This window comes from Lissotriton helveticus, chromosome 3_1 (assembly GCF_964261635.1).
Source record: "Lissotriton helveticus chromosome 3_1, aLisHel1.1, whole genome shotgun sequence".
NCBI classification, from domain to species: Eukaryota; Metazoa; Chordata; class Amphibia; order Caudata; family Salamandridae; genus Lissotriton; species Lissotriton helveticus.
Window position 1 is genome coordinate 2110849257 of NC_136061.1, and position 17389 is coordinate 2110866645.

At 40.0% G+C, this 17389-nt stretch overlaps 1 protein-coding gene across 21 annotated transcripts in view; it reads left to right on the plus strand.

Moving 5' to 3' along the window:
* The window catches only part of PPIP5K1 (diphosphoinositol pentakisphosphate kinase 1), a 1366868-nt gene that overhangs the window by 780251 nt on the left and 569228 nt on the right, over nucleotides 1–17389 (plus strand). The gene's annotated exons all lie outside the window — the stretch shown is intronic.

A 17389-nucleotide genomic window follows, 5' to 3' on the forward strand; every position in this document is an offset into this window, starting at 1 on the left:
TCCAAGCTGATAGTGTGTTTTCCTTCATGAAGGATACTCTCTCCAGGCTGAAGTCTGATAACCACAGCAGATTCTCTGTGAACAGGTATGCAGTATTCTGGGCATATATACACTCTAGAGGCAAGATAGCTAGCTATTCTATGCTCTCATAGTGAAGCTCATAGAAGTAGCTTTAGGATGGTAGGCTGCTAGGAGCATTCTAATTATGTTAGAACTGTTCATTTTATTTTTGTTGCTATCAACATGCTTCAGTGTTTTTAATTATATTCAGGCTGATAATCTCTCATGTATGGAGCAACAGGACGAGCCTGTTAAAATAAAACACTTTAAAAAAATTATATATATATATATATATATATATATATATATATATATATATATATATATATATATATATATATATATCTTTTCATTTTTTTATTTTTCTGAACAGAAATAAAGGCATATTTTTTATCTGCATATTTATCGCGTCCCGATGGTGACCTGCCACACTCTGATGAGGTTATCAGTGTACCCAGCAAACAAAGTCTGCCCATCAGCAGACCATGCCAGCGAGGTGCACTGAGGTGGTTCAGCTTTGCTACTGTTGCTGATCACTTCCTGCTTTAGTTCGTCCACAATAATCTTCCCCTCCAGATCCCAAATCTTGATGCTGGGGCCAGTGGCCGCACACAGCCAGTAGCGGTTGGGGCTGAAGCACAAAGCATTGATGGTGTCTCCGCTATCTAGGGTGTAGAGGTGCTTGCCCTCATTCAGATCCCACAGCATGGCCTGTCCGTCCTTTCCGCCAGAGGCACAAAGCGAGCCATTAATAAATAAATTGTTATTTATATATAATAAATAATAAATAAAGTGCTAGAATTTTATTTAGTGCAAATTCAGCCACATGACGTTTCGGCTCCGCGGAGCCTTGCTCACATGACAACGTTCTTAATGAAAAAAATGCTCTTTTTAAAGTGCCAGTACTCTGATGTACAAGCGTCACGTGATTATGCTGAGAGTAAACATGGACAAAATACTTTGTTGTATATATATATATATATATAGGTTTGTGACAAAGAGCTTTTGCTCGAAACGCGTCAGCCTAAATAATCAACCTTCAAATCTCAGCAGCGTGGAGTGCGAGTCTTGTCTTTCCTGTGAGTTAAACTGAAGGGGAATCCTTCGCATATATATATATATATATATATATATATATATATATATATATATATATATATATTAAACTCACTAAAAAGCACTTTTGCACTAATTCAGCACTTTATTTAGTTAAAACATAAGCACTTTCCCGAAATCTTGAAACGTTCACAAGGTTTGTGACTGTCAGAGTAGTCAGATCATGGGGAGTTAATTTATGCTCACCGCTGACTAATAGGAGAAAGAAGGATTAATGGCTGTATATATTTTTTTAGTTTTTGACTTAAAGCCATGAGGTAAACAGTTTGTATGATATATTGTGTAAAATTTATGAATATTTCATTTTACCTGTTCCTTCTGTATTTAGACCGTTAATTATGTGGTTTCAGACAATATCTCCTTTCATTCAGTATTTTCTTTATATCTATGCACTGCTGACGTTTCTTTAAGTGGGACACACACAGTATAAAATGCACCTATTGGTTCTTGAGGTCATGTGATCAAGGCTGCCGTGGCGCAGCCGAAACGCGTCATGCTGGGGACAGACGAACATTAAACCTCTGTTGAAGTAAATTAGCGCTGTCTTGTGGTCTGTACCTACGTTTGGTTAGTTGGATTCCATTGCCAACTAGTAGGAGTGCTGATCAGATTTCTATTTGGTGGTTAACGGCCGTTGCCGCCTCTACGGACCCTCCTCTCAATTTTGGGCTGCTGTGTTATGCGGTCGAACGCGGAAGCGAAGCATTCAGTAACCCGGAAGGAGTAAAAAAGCATACAGCCCCCCGCGCCGGTGAATCATACAGCAGCGTGCCGGAGTGCCTTAAGGTTTCTGTTACGGAGCATTGGAGAAGTCGGAGGATGTCTATGGAGCACCATGAGGTCACTAACGGGTAAGCCGACTGGGTCTGCTGTTGCCGATTTTAGGGCACACCACTGTGCGGGAGAGAGGATTCAAGCGCTACCATTCACTGTAACTACTTGGAGTCGTATTTTCGATTTCCGGGTTAAGAGAATTGAGTTCATTGTTCGTTTAGAATGTCCACGCCAGCAGAGGCTTTAAAGAACCGGGAGGCATTGGCAGAAGCAATGTTTGTAAATTTGCCGGCGTTGAAGACCAGAAAAGACACTACTAAGGCAAATGAAAAAACAACCGATCTTAAAAGTAAAATGAAACGCCTGGAGAAACTGTTGAGAACTGAAACCACCAAGTGGTGGGAGCAGTGGTCATTGCAGAAATACAAAGATGTGGGGCGAGTTCCAAGGGGATTGAGGGTGCTTATAGCGCCTTCTTTCGAAAATCCTAATCCCCTACTCTTGAAAGAATGGGCCACTTTGAATTTAGACGCGTCCATGAATATGGTTTGTCTACTGATAAAGTATGCTTAAATCGACCGCATTGAGATCCTTAAAGAAATTGAGGATTTAAATAAAGAATTGGAAAATGAAGAAGACAAGGAGTTCATCAAAAAACAAAAAAAAGAGATTGAGTTCAGGTTGGCAAAGCACCAGGAGACGATCAGCACTCGCAAACAATACAAGTTTGCGCGTGACCAGAATGACTATGAAACGGGAAGGATCTTCACGTTCGCGCGCAAATTTGATAACGCAAAGAGACAGGCCTTGGTAGCTAAAAATGTGGACCCCACAGTTGGAAATGATCAAAGAACGGAAGTGTCGGAAACGGAATTAAGCTCAGTAGCTAGTAGTTGTGACTCGGATGAAGGAGTAGCAGGTGGTTCAAACCTAGGAAAAGTACCCACTAAATACACACCCTCTGAGGAATTGGGTTTTCTCGTAGAGGACAGATACAAAACACTGTGACCACTGACTCGCCAACAGCGGAAATTAAACGAAGAACAGCAAACAAAAAGCGCAGTACAAGGAGGAAACTCAGGAGGCAGAGGCTTTGTAAAGAGAGGCAGAGGGAAAGGGAAGAAGTGGTAACAACAGCAGTAAACTCGACCACTGACAATTTAGGGGGCAGTCATGACCAGGTTCCATCATCAATCTCGAGCGAATCAAAAGCACCGGATTCACAAGACAATACAGTCATCAATTTATCTGACACTACCTTGTCTAAAGCAGAAATGCAGCTCCTCTCATTGGGGTTGTCCTTCTGTCCAAGGAATTCATTCAACTATGTGCAAACACGCATAGATGTGTTCAAGTTCATCCGCAAACTTAAATTAAAGAAACATTTCAAATTAAATAACTCCCAGGCTCGGGCATCGAATATTTCCAAGAACACTCAACCTTCGAGCATGTTTCAAATTGCGGACATTAAGGCTCTCCGTGTGGCGAATGAATTAGCGCGAGAGGAAGTTTTTGAACCAGGAACCACCCAGCAAAACTTAGCTTTTGGGGGGATTTCTATGAATCATCCATGTGTGACCACTTTTAAACCTCCATCCACATTCTATCCAGTAATGCCGAAAGATAACATCGACGCTTTTTGTGACATAGTGGTTGAAGATTTGAAAGGACTACAAACCAGCATCACTCGCAGAAAAAAGAGATTCAAATATATGGAAAAACAATACCGCATTTTGATGAAAAAACTAAGGAGTGATTCAAACCTTATTATCAACAAAGCTGATAAGGGAGGTAACACTGTCATCTGGGCTCGTAGCCTCTACATGGCGGAAGCAGAAAAGCATTTAAGTGATACCACATGCTATAAAAAGGGCAGTTTTAATGACCTTAAGTGCTTAAAAGACAAAACCCACAAGGATTTAAATCAGTGGAGACAAATGGGCTTATTGAGCAAGCAAGAACATGCTTCCCTAAAGAACGAATTCCCTGTTACACCCTTCTTCTATCTAATTCCGAAAATCCACAAACAAGTATCTCCGGTGCCTGGGCGACCCATCATCTCTGCCCAGGGGAGTTTGTTAGAATCCATTTCTAGATATGTGGATGAATTCCTGCATGAATTTGTGGAGGACTTGCCACCTTTCATTAAGGACACTGGCCATTTTCTGTCTAAAATCAATGGCATCAAATGGGAGAATGATTATGTACTCATTGCCTTAGACATCAATTCACTTTACACTAGTATCTCTCACGTGGATGGGCTGAATGCAGTTAGATACTATTTGAGTAAACGCAGTATTTCTTACAGCCAACACAGTACCATGTTGTTGAAAATGTTAGAATTGTGTCTTAATAACAATTACTTTCTGTACAACAGGGAGGTTTACCAACAGTTAAGAGGAGTGGCAATGGGGGCATGCTTCTCTCCTACCTATGCATGTTTACATGTAGGGTGGTGGGAGGAGCATGTCCTCAAGGGAACACTCGATGAACTTTTCCCCAATTGCATGATACACTATTGGCGATTCATTGATGACATCTGCATGATTTGGAGGGGTTCAGTGGAATCAGCGAATGAATTTGTCGATAAGATCAATAGCAACAGTATTAATTTATGTTTCACCTCCCAGATTAGCACCCATCTTATTCAATTTCTTGATGTGGAAATCTACATAGGGGAGGGGAGGCTTCATACCCGCTTGCACAGGAAAACTACACCGGGAAACGCTATTTTGCACGCCAGTAGCTCTCATCCCAACCATCTGATTAGGAGCATCCCCTACGGGGAGTTTTTAAGGATGAGGAGGATCTGTAGCACAGTATCAGATCTTGAGCGTTGTCAGAATGAGGCTATTGATAGATTTCAGGCTAGAGGGTACGATACTTCCCTGTTGCTAGATGCCAAGGAGAAAGCCAACTGTTTGGACAGGGAGGTTTATCTCTCCTCAATCAATACTGACGTCACTGCAAGCCCAGATGACATGGAGGATGAGACAGTGAGTAGGGACATCAGTCTGATAACCACATTCAATGAGGATCATAAAAAGGTGAGGGGGATTCTGAAGAAGCATTGGCCACTTTTAAAAACTGACATCAGATTAGCTCCTCTGGTATCAGAAGAGCCTTCAGTGGTCTTTAGAAGAGCCCCGTCCATGAGGGACGTTTTGGTTAAATCCAGCCCTGGGGTGGTAATTCAACCTCATCGGATTTCCAACAAGTGTGGCTTTTTCAAATGCATCTCGTGCAGAGCCTGCAAGTTCGGCGTGAATACTAGCGAGTATCTGTCGGCTTTTGATCCCAACCCTATTAAGATCAAGGAACACTTCACCTGCCGCACTGAGTTTGCGGTTTATGTGCTCCAGTGTACCTGTGGGCTCAGGTACGTTGGTAGTACCAAATTACAGGCCTTCAATCGCATCCTTCAGCATCTTCGTGCCGTGGTAAATTCTGATGTTAATTACCCTGTCGCCCGGCATTTTGAATTAATTCATAACAAAAATCTCAATGACCTGAGGTATTTTATCATCGATGCAGTGCCCAAGAACATCAGGGGGGGCAATAGGGAGAAAGTCTTAAGACAGCTTGAAAGTAAATACATTCTGCTGTTAGATACCAGGATCCCTAATGGATTAAATACAGGGGAAGATCTCCATTGCTTCCTATAGCTGGGTAGATTAACAATAATTTTGGACACCCTCCTGACTCGTTACCATCTTGTAGTGTTCTAAATGGACAGAAGTTCAGTGAGTTAGGACATTGGATTGTCCAAATGGCCCGGTTATTTAATTTTATATTTGTATTCAGCATGCATGAAGGTTTTTTAAATAACTACACCTCCCCTGCATCATCCCTGGGTCACTCTATGAGACAATAGGATATAAGGTTTTGAATTTGCCTGTATTCGTTAGGTTGTTTTTTGTGTAGAAATAAGGGCACTATGCCACAATGTTCAGCTTTTGACTTAGTACAAACGTGATCTGATCAGGTTTTCAGCTGTGATTTAATCATAGTACAATCGCTTCTGTAGTTGTGTTGACATGTAACTCTTCATAAATAGAGGTTTAAACAAGCGTGCCATCACCAATGTACTCCCATGTTTATATGAATTTATAATTCTTGATTTTAAACTCACTAAAAAGCACGTTTGCACTAATTCAGCACTTTATTTAGTTAAAACATAAGCACTTTCCCGAAATCTTGAAACGTTCACAAGGTTTGTGACTGTCAGAGTAGTCAGATCATGGGGAGTTAATTTATGCTCACCGCTGACTAATAGGAGAAAGAAGGATTAATGGCTGTATATATTTTTTTAGTTTTTGGCTAAAAGCCATGAGGTAAACAGTTTGTATGATATATTGTGTAAAATTTATGAATATTTCATTTTACCTGTTCCTTCTGTATTTAGACCGTTAATTATGTGGTTTCAGACAATATCTCCTTTCATTCAGTATTTTCTTTATATCTATGCACTGCTGACGTTTCTTTAAGTGGGACACACACAGTATAAAATGCACCTATTGGTTCTTGAGGTCATGTGATCAAGGCTGCCGTGGCGCAGCCGAAACGCGTCATGCTGGGGACAGACGAACATTAAACCTCTGTTGAAGTAAATTAGCGCTGTCTTGTGGTCTGTACCTACGTTTGGTTAGTTGGATTCCATTGCCGACTAGTAGGAGTGCTGATCAGATATATATATATACATATATATATATTTAATAGCTCCAAATGCAGGCACAAAGCACTCTCGGGACTGCTGTTTATTTAGTAGAGCAAATGCATGGAGAAGTGTGGCTCAATGGTTAGAGCGGCAGACCCTGATGCAGAGGTCTAGCCCGGGACCAGGGTTCAATTCCCTGCCTCGGCGGGTCTTGGTCTCAAAAATTCCACGGACCTGATAATTCTCGCCTCGGTGCCTATTCCAATCATGGGTCCCACTCTGCAACTCTGGGCAATAGCTTGCTTAATCTCCACAACGGCCCCCACAACGCTAAGGATGCCTGGCCTCCACCTTGGGGGTGCCCAGGAGTGGACACCTCACAGGGAAAGCCAGGACGGGTTCCACAGCGGTATTCGTACAAGCGCCTTGAGACCCTTGCGGGTGAGTAGTGCGCTATACAAGTATCAATTTACAATTTTTTTAGGCACCTTTGCCTTCCTCAGTGCTCATTCATTAAACCATTACAGTCTCGCAAGTTTTTAAATTGCATCTCTGTTGTCATCATTGGTGGAGCCGGAATCACTGGCAGCAACAAGGAACTAACACAGTTCTTAATGTGAATACTGTTATTCAGCCGCCATGTCTGCCCGGCACAATAGCATATGATGATTCTTTCGTTATCCTTTTAATAAACAGTTCTAATAGTCTCTGTGGACAATCACTCATGGAAAACAAAACATTTATTAGCCTTCCACTGTGCCATGCCTGCAGACTGATTATAAAAGTTCTTTACACATTCACATCCCCCGTCCACCAACCTTCAACTGGTGCCATCTTAATGGTTTTAAGATGGCTGCTGGAGTGAAAATGGAATAAAGCACTTTATTTTGAAAAATCTGCATTGTGGTTCGTACCTGCTTTGTTGTTGTGGATTTCGACATCGGGATTCTTTATTGGAGATATATATATATATATATATTGAGTTCCAAGTTTTCCTCCCATTCGAAGAATACACGCAGGCTATTTCTGAATGCTTAAGTGTTTTATTTAAGGCACAGAATCTGGTAGCTGCCTACCGACGCGTTTCGCCACTAAGGCTTGGTCACGGTGCCTTAAACACTTTAGCATTCAGAAGTAGCCTGCGTGTATTCTTCGAATGGGAGGAAAACTTGGAACGCAATTTTAAGGGTGTCCGGCACCCACACAGGCTCGCCGCAATACTGAAACCAGGAAACAGCCGGGTATGGTGGATCGTATATATATATATATATATATATATATATCCAATACCAAAAAGAATATCGCGGCACACTTCTCAGTTTTCTCGCAGTTTTTTATTCAAACGTGACACAACACCTGTTGTGTCACGTTTGAATAAAAAACTGCGAGAAAACTGAGAAGTGTGCCGCGATATTCTTTTTGGTATTGGATTAATCAGAGACACTGCCCTGGTCTCTTCGCTGGCACCCACCGGACAGAGCTCCCGCTGCGACAGGACAAGTTGTTTGTTAATATATATATATATATATATATATATATATATATATATATATATAAAATATATATATTTATTCTTTACTTATGACTATTCTTGAGTAGGCTGTTTTAAAGAACAAAAGCAGGTTTGAATTAGCACTACGTCCCGGAACCTATTAAGGGACTGTTGGGTAACCCAGGGACCACAGACAACACACCAGCAGATATGCTCAGGGGGTTGTGTGGGGCTAAGTAATATGGACTTACCTGCTCAAGCGATTGTGCACAGAACTCAATCCCTACACCCTTGGGTAAGGAAGTCAAACGGTGCAGACCTGGGCCAGAGTCCCATGTCATGTAACCGTATTCCCGTGGTTTACATGAATAAATCTGGATCCTATTCCGCTTAGGAAAATAAGTATGATTTTCTGTGTATGTAGACCCCTTTGCTCTATGTATGTATATCCTCCTACAATCATTGTTATCACTACTTGTCAAACAATACTGCATCCAGTACTTAATTTTTGAAAAATCATAAGTGCCAGGGCCCTTGTCAGGAGACCCCTACAGCTTTATCCACCTTGTCTCTGTCTGCGTTACTAATGACAATTCAGTCTTTCTATACATTAAAAATTAGTAATACCAGCCACCCAAACTCTTCTTATAGTTGTGGGTGACATGTATAAGTACTTTTTTATGTTTATAGAATTATTAAACAACTGCTGTTGTATTCATCCCAAAATTAAACAAACATTGGCATCATGTGGCTGTCATAAGTTCTGGTGTTGACTATTATTTGCTGAGCGCTGAAAACCACCGACTCAAACTAAGCGCTGTTTTTGGTCTTGGACCAAGTAAAGTCCAGGACAAGAAAAAAGAGGAATCATAGGGAGGAGGGCAAGTGTGCAGACCAAAACCAGTTGAATGAGCTTAACTAGAAGGTGGTAGGGAGAAGTAGTTCAGAAAGATGCTTGCAATACTTTGGTGGATTTAAGAGCAATAGATAAGTAATGAAATTGACAACTGAAAGAAGTTTGTAGACAAGGTAGGCGAGAAAGGGACTTCATGATGTGGACTGTCTGCTTAAGACCAAAAAGAGCACAAAGAGAGGAATTGTGGATAGATTTAAAAGGGAGAATGGCATATTGCAGTAGGACAACATACAAAAGGCAACAGTGTTTCATATATAACAAAACCAAACTGTCAGTTGAGACCCAAATTCACAAACACAGTTTCAAATACAAGTTCAACATAAAGCACCTTCACTTACAAAAAATTGCACTTGTTAGGAAGTTTTTCCAATGCATTTTGTTGTCTCAGTGAGATGGAATTGTATGCATAGGTGTGATGTTGCTTGATCGAGAGTTTGTGAGCTTTGTAGACTTTCCACAACCTCTTCCACGCATGGACAATACGTTCGGGCATCTAGAAAAATAAGGCAGCAGTGAAATTGAATAAACATAGAAATGAGGAATTGAGCAGTGTTTTTTCATTGAGGAATGAGATCTGCGTATTTGAATGAGGCGAATTTACAATCCGATAGTGAAAGATTACCCATAATAGCAAGAAAGAGTAAAAGCGTTTGCTTATATTTTTTATTCAAGGAGTTTGGTTGATCGATGTTTCACAGTGAGACCTCTTCATAGGTCTTCTGCATCTGTTTAGCAATGTTTATGGATGCTCATTATTCGGTAGCAGGAACGGTAATTTCACAAAAATGTTTCAGTCCCTTAAACTCATAAGTTTCCCCAAAGAGGTTAACAATTCTTGCTGCGTATGTAGACGAATATGAACCCTCCCTGATGCATCAAAAGCATTCCAAGGTATTGAACCCAGTAAGTTATCTACCTCCATGGTTTATCAGAATACACAGGCATGACATTTCTGTTTGGTTGGAAAATAGGATTTGTACATAGCATGTGGTTCCTTGAACCGATATCTTTATTCTATTTGTAATAGGTGGAGATATTATATGCTTGCAGTGATGTGATGTGCATGTTCGCTTTCAAGATGGGGTAACATTAATTTAATGAATATGCGTTTGAAATGCAAGCAATTAAATGGATTGCTACACTGCAAAAGAAAATGCACGCAATTCATTTTTTGTAATGTTTCTGGTAACCATGTTGTGATGAAAGTTGCCTTGGCTGTTGGCGTCTCACTCTTCAGCCAGCCCGAACTATACTAAGGCCAGATTCCAATACTGACAGTAAGGACTCAATACAAAAAGGAGACAACATCACAATAAAGCAAAGCTTCAGGGCTAAAGCAAATTTACAAGGGTAAACTTTCGAAATGCACAATAGGAGAGGAGTGTTAAATCAGAACAAGACACTGGGACCCCTATAAAAAAGACTAAATGCAGCGGTGCCCTAAAACAATTCACAAAGTTGAAGATAGGAGGGAACCTCAATAAGACCATGCCTTAAAAATGCCATATCTCCTTGACTTACTCACTCCACCGGACCATTCTCATCTTAGAGGCGTAAAACCAGGAGAATCTCAGTGTCTTGGTGTGCTTCTACTCTGATATCTAGGGTTAAATGGGCAGAGTGAGTGCGGATCTACCCCTTGCATTAAGTCATAAGAGCTGATGCTGGTTTGGTTAGGGCCTTCTCACTGTAAGTGACTGCATCTTAGCTATACAACCTTGGGAGCTCCAAACTTTGAAAAACTGATAGTGCTTTATTAGCATGACTCTAATTAAAAGGGTCAGTAAGGGCAAAGTTGCCATTTACCCTATATTGCAGCATCTCCCTCATGCAGTAATGATTAGAATTATTTGTTTTTTCCATAACATTTCATGCCATACATTTGTTGCTTCAAAGTGCTGGAAATAGCAGGAAAAGAGACCTTTATAAGATGGAAAAGTTTTTCTGAGTGTTGAAATTGTCACCCACATGTATGTGCTGCAAGATGCGCAATGTGCTGCAAGGTACACTATTCTCACTGAGTCATCCACCTGTAAACATAAATGCTAACCATTCATTAGGCAGCACCTACTCCAGTTCAAATAACATAGGAGAAACATTTAAATTGGAATCTCCAGGATTAACGGAACCGTGAAGGTGAATAATTACACTGAAAAGCCTCTAGAAATCTTTAAATATAGACAACAACCACCACACTTTTTTTCTCTTCTTTTTAGTTACTACATGATCGCTAATCTACTGCAAATCCAGTGCCTCGGTTTATCGACATTTGATTTGCACTGAGAGATGGGAAAAGTATATGTGCACCATGTTCAAAGAATTATTAGTGGAGTCCAGGTCATGCAAGTAAGATTGCCCTTAGAGGCTCAGTGCCATTCGTGGTCTACTTAGAAACTGCCGCCCACATTGCTCTTGATGCCAACAGAATAACTCTACACCGCCAAACCATTGACGTCTGCTCCAATAGAGCAGTTCTATTCCTTTATATGTAATCTTTGAATTCTCACTGCTCTCTACTGTTTTGATCCCTTTGTTTTTTTTGTCTACATCCTCTAATTCCCTTTCTTACTCTCAGTTTCTCTTTTTACCCTCTTTGTATTCTCATTTTTAATTTGTTATTGGAAGGGGAGGCTCTCTTCCTCCATCTCAGATGAACTGTGTCATATTTTGTCTTATCTTTTCCTGAAAGAAACATGTCAATCACTCACACAAAGAAAGTGATTCAGGGAATTTTGACTGTGCAAAGGTGGGATTGGCTACTTTCTTGATTATCTTAGTCTTAGAGGTCTCTTTTTTCATTTTTTGCCTTGAGAATTTGCTCATTAAAATATTTTTGTTTTCCCAATAGACTTTTTTTATGTTTCAAGTTTAAATTTATGTCTTTATCTATCACATTCTGAGTAGGAAGCTGTCCATATTCTTTCAAATTTGTTATATTTCCCCTTTGCCTCACTTAAGCCTTCAAAAAATCAGGGAGGAGAAGCTATCTCCCACTTATTGACATTCATTGTTTAAGTAGAAAGAGTGTCTAAAGGTTTCATTATCCAGGTATTAAAGCCTTCTACTTGTTTAAACCTATCATCAACCTCCTTGAAGTGTGCTGCAGACCGAGTTCTAAGGCTGCAGTCAGTGAGTCTGTTGAAACCTTAGCCCTAGATTGGCCGACAGACTTTCTAATTTTGTGCATTTTGAGGACATGTATGTTGAGCTTTAAGCGAAAGGGAATGATTGAGTGATCAGACCACGCTATTTTTTTGGGCCATCAACCATCAAAAGTTCATTTGTTTTAAAAATTAAGTCTGCTGCTACAAAGGGTAGACATTCAGCGGCCTCGTTGTTATGTAACTCGTCTACCAAATCACCAAAAACATTGTGATTGTTAAATTGAATTAGCAGTGGTTATCGTAAATCTGCAAATGAGGGGCTAAAATTATCACTGTAACCAGGGGCCGGTGGGGGACTGGGGTTATAATTGTAGGCCCCTCCAGACCATCTTTTGGATATTGTTCAAAGTAATGACACCGCTAAGAGGAAGCCCTTTGTTTCCTGATTCTTTATTGGTGTATTGTCTTGAAATATGACAGCCAAACATCCTACTTTCCTTACTAGCCTTTCTTTCCAAATATTACCATCATCAATATTAATAACTACAACCTTCCCACTCACCAATTTTTTTTTTTCTTACTGTATGGCCCAAAGTTCTTCTCTGGAATATCTTAAATAGGCAACATGTCCGGTACTTCTAGGACGCTGACAGGTCTAGAGGGGCTTGTTTGATCAAGCGGTTGATACAACCACTGCACATCTGTTGGCCCTAAATGGTGGTGTGATGGTCAGCACAAGAATGACTTAACAGTCGCAGTCAACAATGGTGGTGTGCCGATAAGGTGGAAAAGACTAAAGGGAGAGAGTGGACTATACAAGTACAAGCTTCTTACTCCCATCTCTGGTAAAGTGCTGCATCCTGAGATTCACATGTTTTTAAAAAATCACATTGAGAACGCCCTTTGTGCAAAATGCCCTAGTTCAAGTCAGTCATACTTGCTTTGTCATGAGTTTGTACTGTAAAGAGATCACTCATAAGGAATCTGACTTAATGTTTCCCTGTGAAACGATAAGGCCTTCAGCCTTTACCATTGGCTTGACATCATAGCCAAAACAGGCCTTCTGAAGTGCACTAAACTGCGACCATCATGCACAAAGTTCTAAAATTGCAAATATGTACAGATTTCCAGCCGACCAAACAAATTATACAATACTTCTCAATAGACATTAACAAGAATAATCAAAGTGAAAATCTTCACCTCCCTGGGTTTGTAAGTGTGTGTGACCAGCACCAGAACACTTGACAAATATGGTAATCCTTGAGATTATATGTAACCAACTATTTGTCTATAGCCTGTAACATAGCGTGGTAACAATTCACTGTTAGAGACCTATTGGCTTTGATAAATGCTGGCCACAGTAATTCAGCTAGACCTACTGCCTTTTTCATAGGTTTTCAGCCCAGACCTATGGCATCTAGCATCATTTTTCCCTGTATACCACGTATACACGTCTTTTAATGTTTTTCATTGGCTTTCACCATAGCCAAATCAGGCCTACTGTTCTAAGAGGGAGCTTTCCCACAAGGCATCCACCAGGCACACTGACAGAGAATTACAAATGTATAAATAAAATTACAGTTGGCAAAGCAAAATGCTGTTTCTCAGAAGAGGACTTAACAAGGATTCTCACAGTGCAAATCTTCTATACCCACAGTTTGTGAGAGGGAATTACTAGCTACAAAACAATTGCCTACTACAGTAATCTGTGAGATTCCATGGAACAAAATGCTTATCTGCAAGGAATTAATAGAGAGTAATAATAATCCAGCCTCAATACCTTTAGACTTTAACATGCTTTTCTCAATAAATACATGAAGCTATTGTATTTTTTGTAACATTTCATAATAAATAGATTATTGGCTTGCCACCATAATCAACTCAGTCCAGCCGTATTGAGAATAATCTTTGCCACAAGCAAAAAAGTGCAGTGCAAGCACTCTTTTTAGTGGTAGCACACACAATCTTCCCAAGCAAATCATCTAATCATTGAACCCAAAATATGGATAGATCCTTAAGCGCCCTCTCAGTAGTCCTCTGAAAGGTCTTTTTCATTGATCACATTAGGTTAGGCAACCACTGTGCAGATCTTAAAAATGCAGTTGAATTACTGTAACCCTGTGCATACCATACTGGTCTCAAACACGCAACTGCATTCTGGAGTCCAAAGTTAGTGAAGGGAAGGAGATTGGTGCTGCTGCCAGAGAAAATCAAATACAGTTGCTTGTCTTATATAAGAAAATGTGCATATCCCTGAAAGTTCAAGCTCCAGTCCATTGTAACCTTGACACTTTGTGTGTTAGTGAGCCTGCTGTAAGGAGACATAGTGCTTCTGCCTCATGCAGCTGGATAAACATAGAATCACAGCTGCATGATGGGGTAATATTTGTTTTCTGTGGAAGCACCAATGTCTGCCCAATAAACACAGGTACTCCTGTCAACCAACGCAGGTGGAGCCAAAGCTCTTCTCAGAAGTACTCCTGAGAGCTCTTTCTTTTAGGTTGATCACTTAAGGTATAGGCAACAGCTGTACTGTCAAGCCAGACCTAAAAATATAAAGAATCTGCAGCAGAAACTCAATATCTTTCATAACCATGTTAGTAAAAATAAGTATCTTTTTCTCTGAGGCAATATCTTTTTGTAATATCTCTAAACTCCTTCCTTTGTGAGATGAGTTGTAGTCGTCCTGTCTGAGATTTCTTTTTTTCATGTTGCCAACATTCCTTTATCCATAACTGTGGCTGATATTTCTTTGATGCATTGGGTCAATCTGGGAGTGTTTCTCCCCTAGACATCACCCCAGTCTATCTAGAGAAACATTTCATAATAAGGATGTTAAACAGGTACTACGTTTTTACACTGAACACACAAAGAAACGTACATTTGGATGGGGAGGACCTTCTTTCAGGTTCATGTTCAGTTTCTGGTCTTGCATTTCTTAATGGTATAATATTCAATTGTATGAGAAGGAGAGGCAAGTCCCTGTATGGTAGCCAGCTGGGCCAATTTACATGCACACTTTTTAAGTACTAATCCGTGCATTCAGTAAATTTAACACTTGCCCAGTTTTACATCTTACATTGCCCAATGGTGTCACCACTCCTCCTTCTATTGATGCTTTGGGCTATTTTCTAAAAGGTAGGAATGCCACTCTCTATACTATAGGAACTCGACCCATTGATGTTCTGCATTACCAATACCCACCATGATTCCATATTTCTGCTTTGATAGTAAGCTAAAAAGTACTTCCAGTGTAGAAAAGTATATGGTACACTAAGTTTTTTTTATTTTTTTATTCATAAAACTTTTATTCGGTTACAACTTAGAGAAACCACAAAAAGTGCAGAGATAAAACAGTACAAATAAAAAATCACAGTCTCAGGATACAATTTAAAAAACAGAAGTCGTTTAAAACCATTGCTAACGATAATTCATTGGCAGACGTTAGAATTACAACGAATTTTTAAACATGATTTTAAAAAACAAGCTACGCATTTGGCAGTATATTGGGAATCCAAAAACTGCAGAGCCAAATAGGCGGGCCGACATGTTCTCAGGCCCATTATTCGCAGTAAGGGAATGATCCAGCGCTTGCATGGGAACTCGTAATAACTACAAAACAACATTACATGCATCGTAGACTGGGATGATAAGCCATCGCAAGGGCATTTCATTAGATTAAGCGTCCAGTCCTGCTCTTTTGGATATGTAACTAGGCGAAAGAAAGAGTTCATTCGAAACCTAGTTAATACATATTTTTCATAGATAGTTAAATGGAATGTTAAGTATGGTTGAATACCCAAAGCAGTCTGGACTGATAGGATCTGTACGTTTGAGGTTTTACTTATTTCTTTGGAAAGATGGGATAGGCATAGTTTTTTCAAATCGTTCCTAGAGAAGTCTGTCATCGTGGAAGGTTCTAAGAAATAAGATCTACAGTCCAAGTCCTTAAGGAAGTTGGACAAGTACAGGAGCCATGGGATTTTGCTCCAGTTTGCCGGGGCCAAACAATCGATTATCAGTGAGCGGGTTAGATGGCATTGTGTTTTGGTCCATATACGGTGCCACAGCAAGATCGGTTGGTATCTAATAATGTCTATCAAATAATCAATACCCAACTCAATGTGGCAACCGTACGTTGGAGCACTTTGGGGAACTGCCAATAGATATTTAAGAAACCCATTCTCAACCGTTTGAAGGGAATTGATGGGAGCGTAACCCCAGACCCCTGCACCGTAGGTTGCCACGCTATGACACTTTGCGTGATAGATTTTTAGCAACTCTGCTGGGGCAGGCTTACCCAGTTTCCTTGAAAAGGAAACTAGAGCTGAGGTCGCTCTCTGGAAAAGTAACTTTTTACTAGCCAGTGCTTGTTTCCAAGTTAAACTATCGTCCAGTAAGATTCCCAAATAGAGGTATTCCCTGGTGCGTTCCAGCCTTACTTTGTCAATAAAAACTGATTTAGGTTTCTTCACCCTGGGACCAATGTGCATAACATAGGTTTTGTTTTTATTTACTTTTAGACCTAAAGTGAGCATAAATTGACAGTATTTATTTAGCTGATTTTGTAGCTGATTTAAGGTTCTGGCTAAAATTACGGAATCGTCTGCATATAACAGCGCGGGAATGGGGCGATGGTTAATGAAACTAATTATTTATGGAAGAAGGCCAGTGTTGTACACTATTTCCCATACTTTAACCATCTCTTTAAAGTTTCCCAAAACTTGGAAAGGCATAGATGTTTAGTTGCTATGGTACCAAACCAACTTTTTGAAAATGTCTTGTTCTTTTTAGTCATGCTGACATTTCTTTTTTGAGACATGCAGTCTCTAACTTTGGTAATCTCTCTTTTGTGCAGTTTTTTTCTATAACTTCTCCAACTTTACTATGCATCTTCCCAAATCATTTATTATGGCCTTTGTATGGTATTTGTGTAGATGTCTTTCTGACTTCATGCACTTTTGTTTTTGTCTTTGTTATTTGTATTGCACACATTTGTTTTTACTATCCTTTTCTGTCGTTGATTTTGCTTTTGCATTAATTGCGCTTCTCTTAAAGCACTTTCCCTGCTGTAAATTTTGTTTTTTCTGCTTTAGGAGTGACTCGAATGTACAGGACAAGAGTACATGTTTTGTGTGTTGTAACTTACTGTATTATCTTCTCCTGCCACACCTGCTTTTTTATCTCTTACTGTTTACACTAAATCTTTAAAGTTTCCATCTTTTCTTGCATGTTCTCTTCCAGTTCTCTTTTCTCCTTTGTGAACAGTG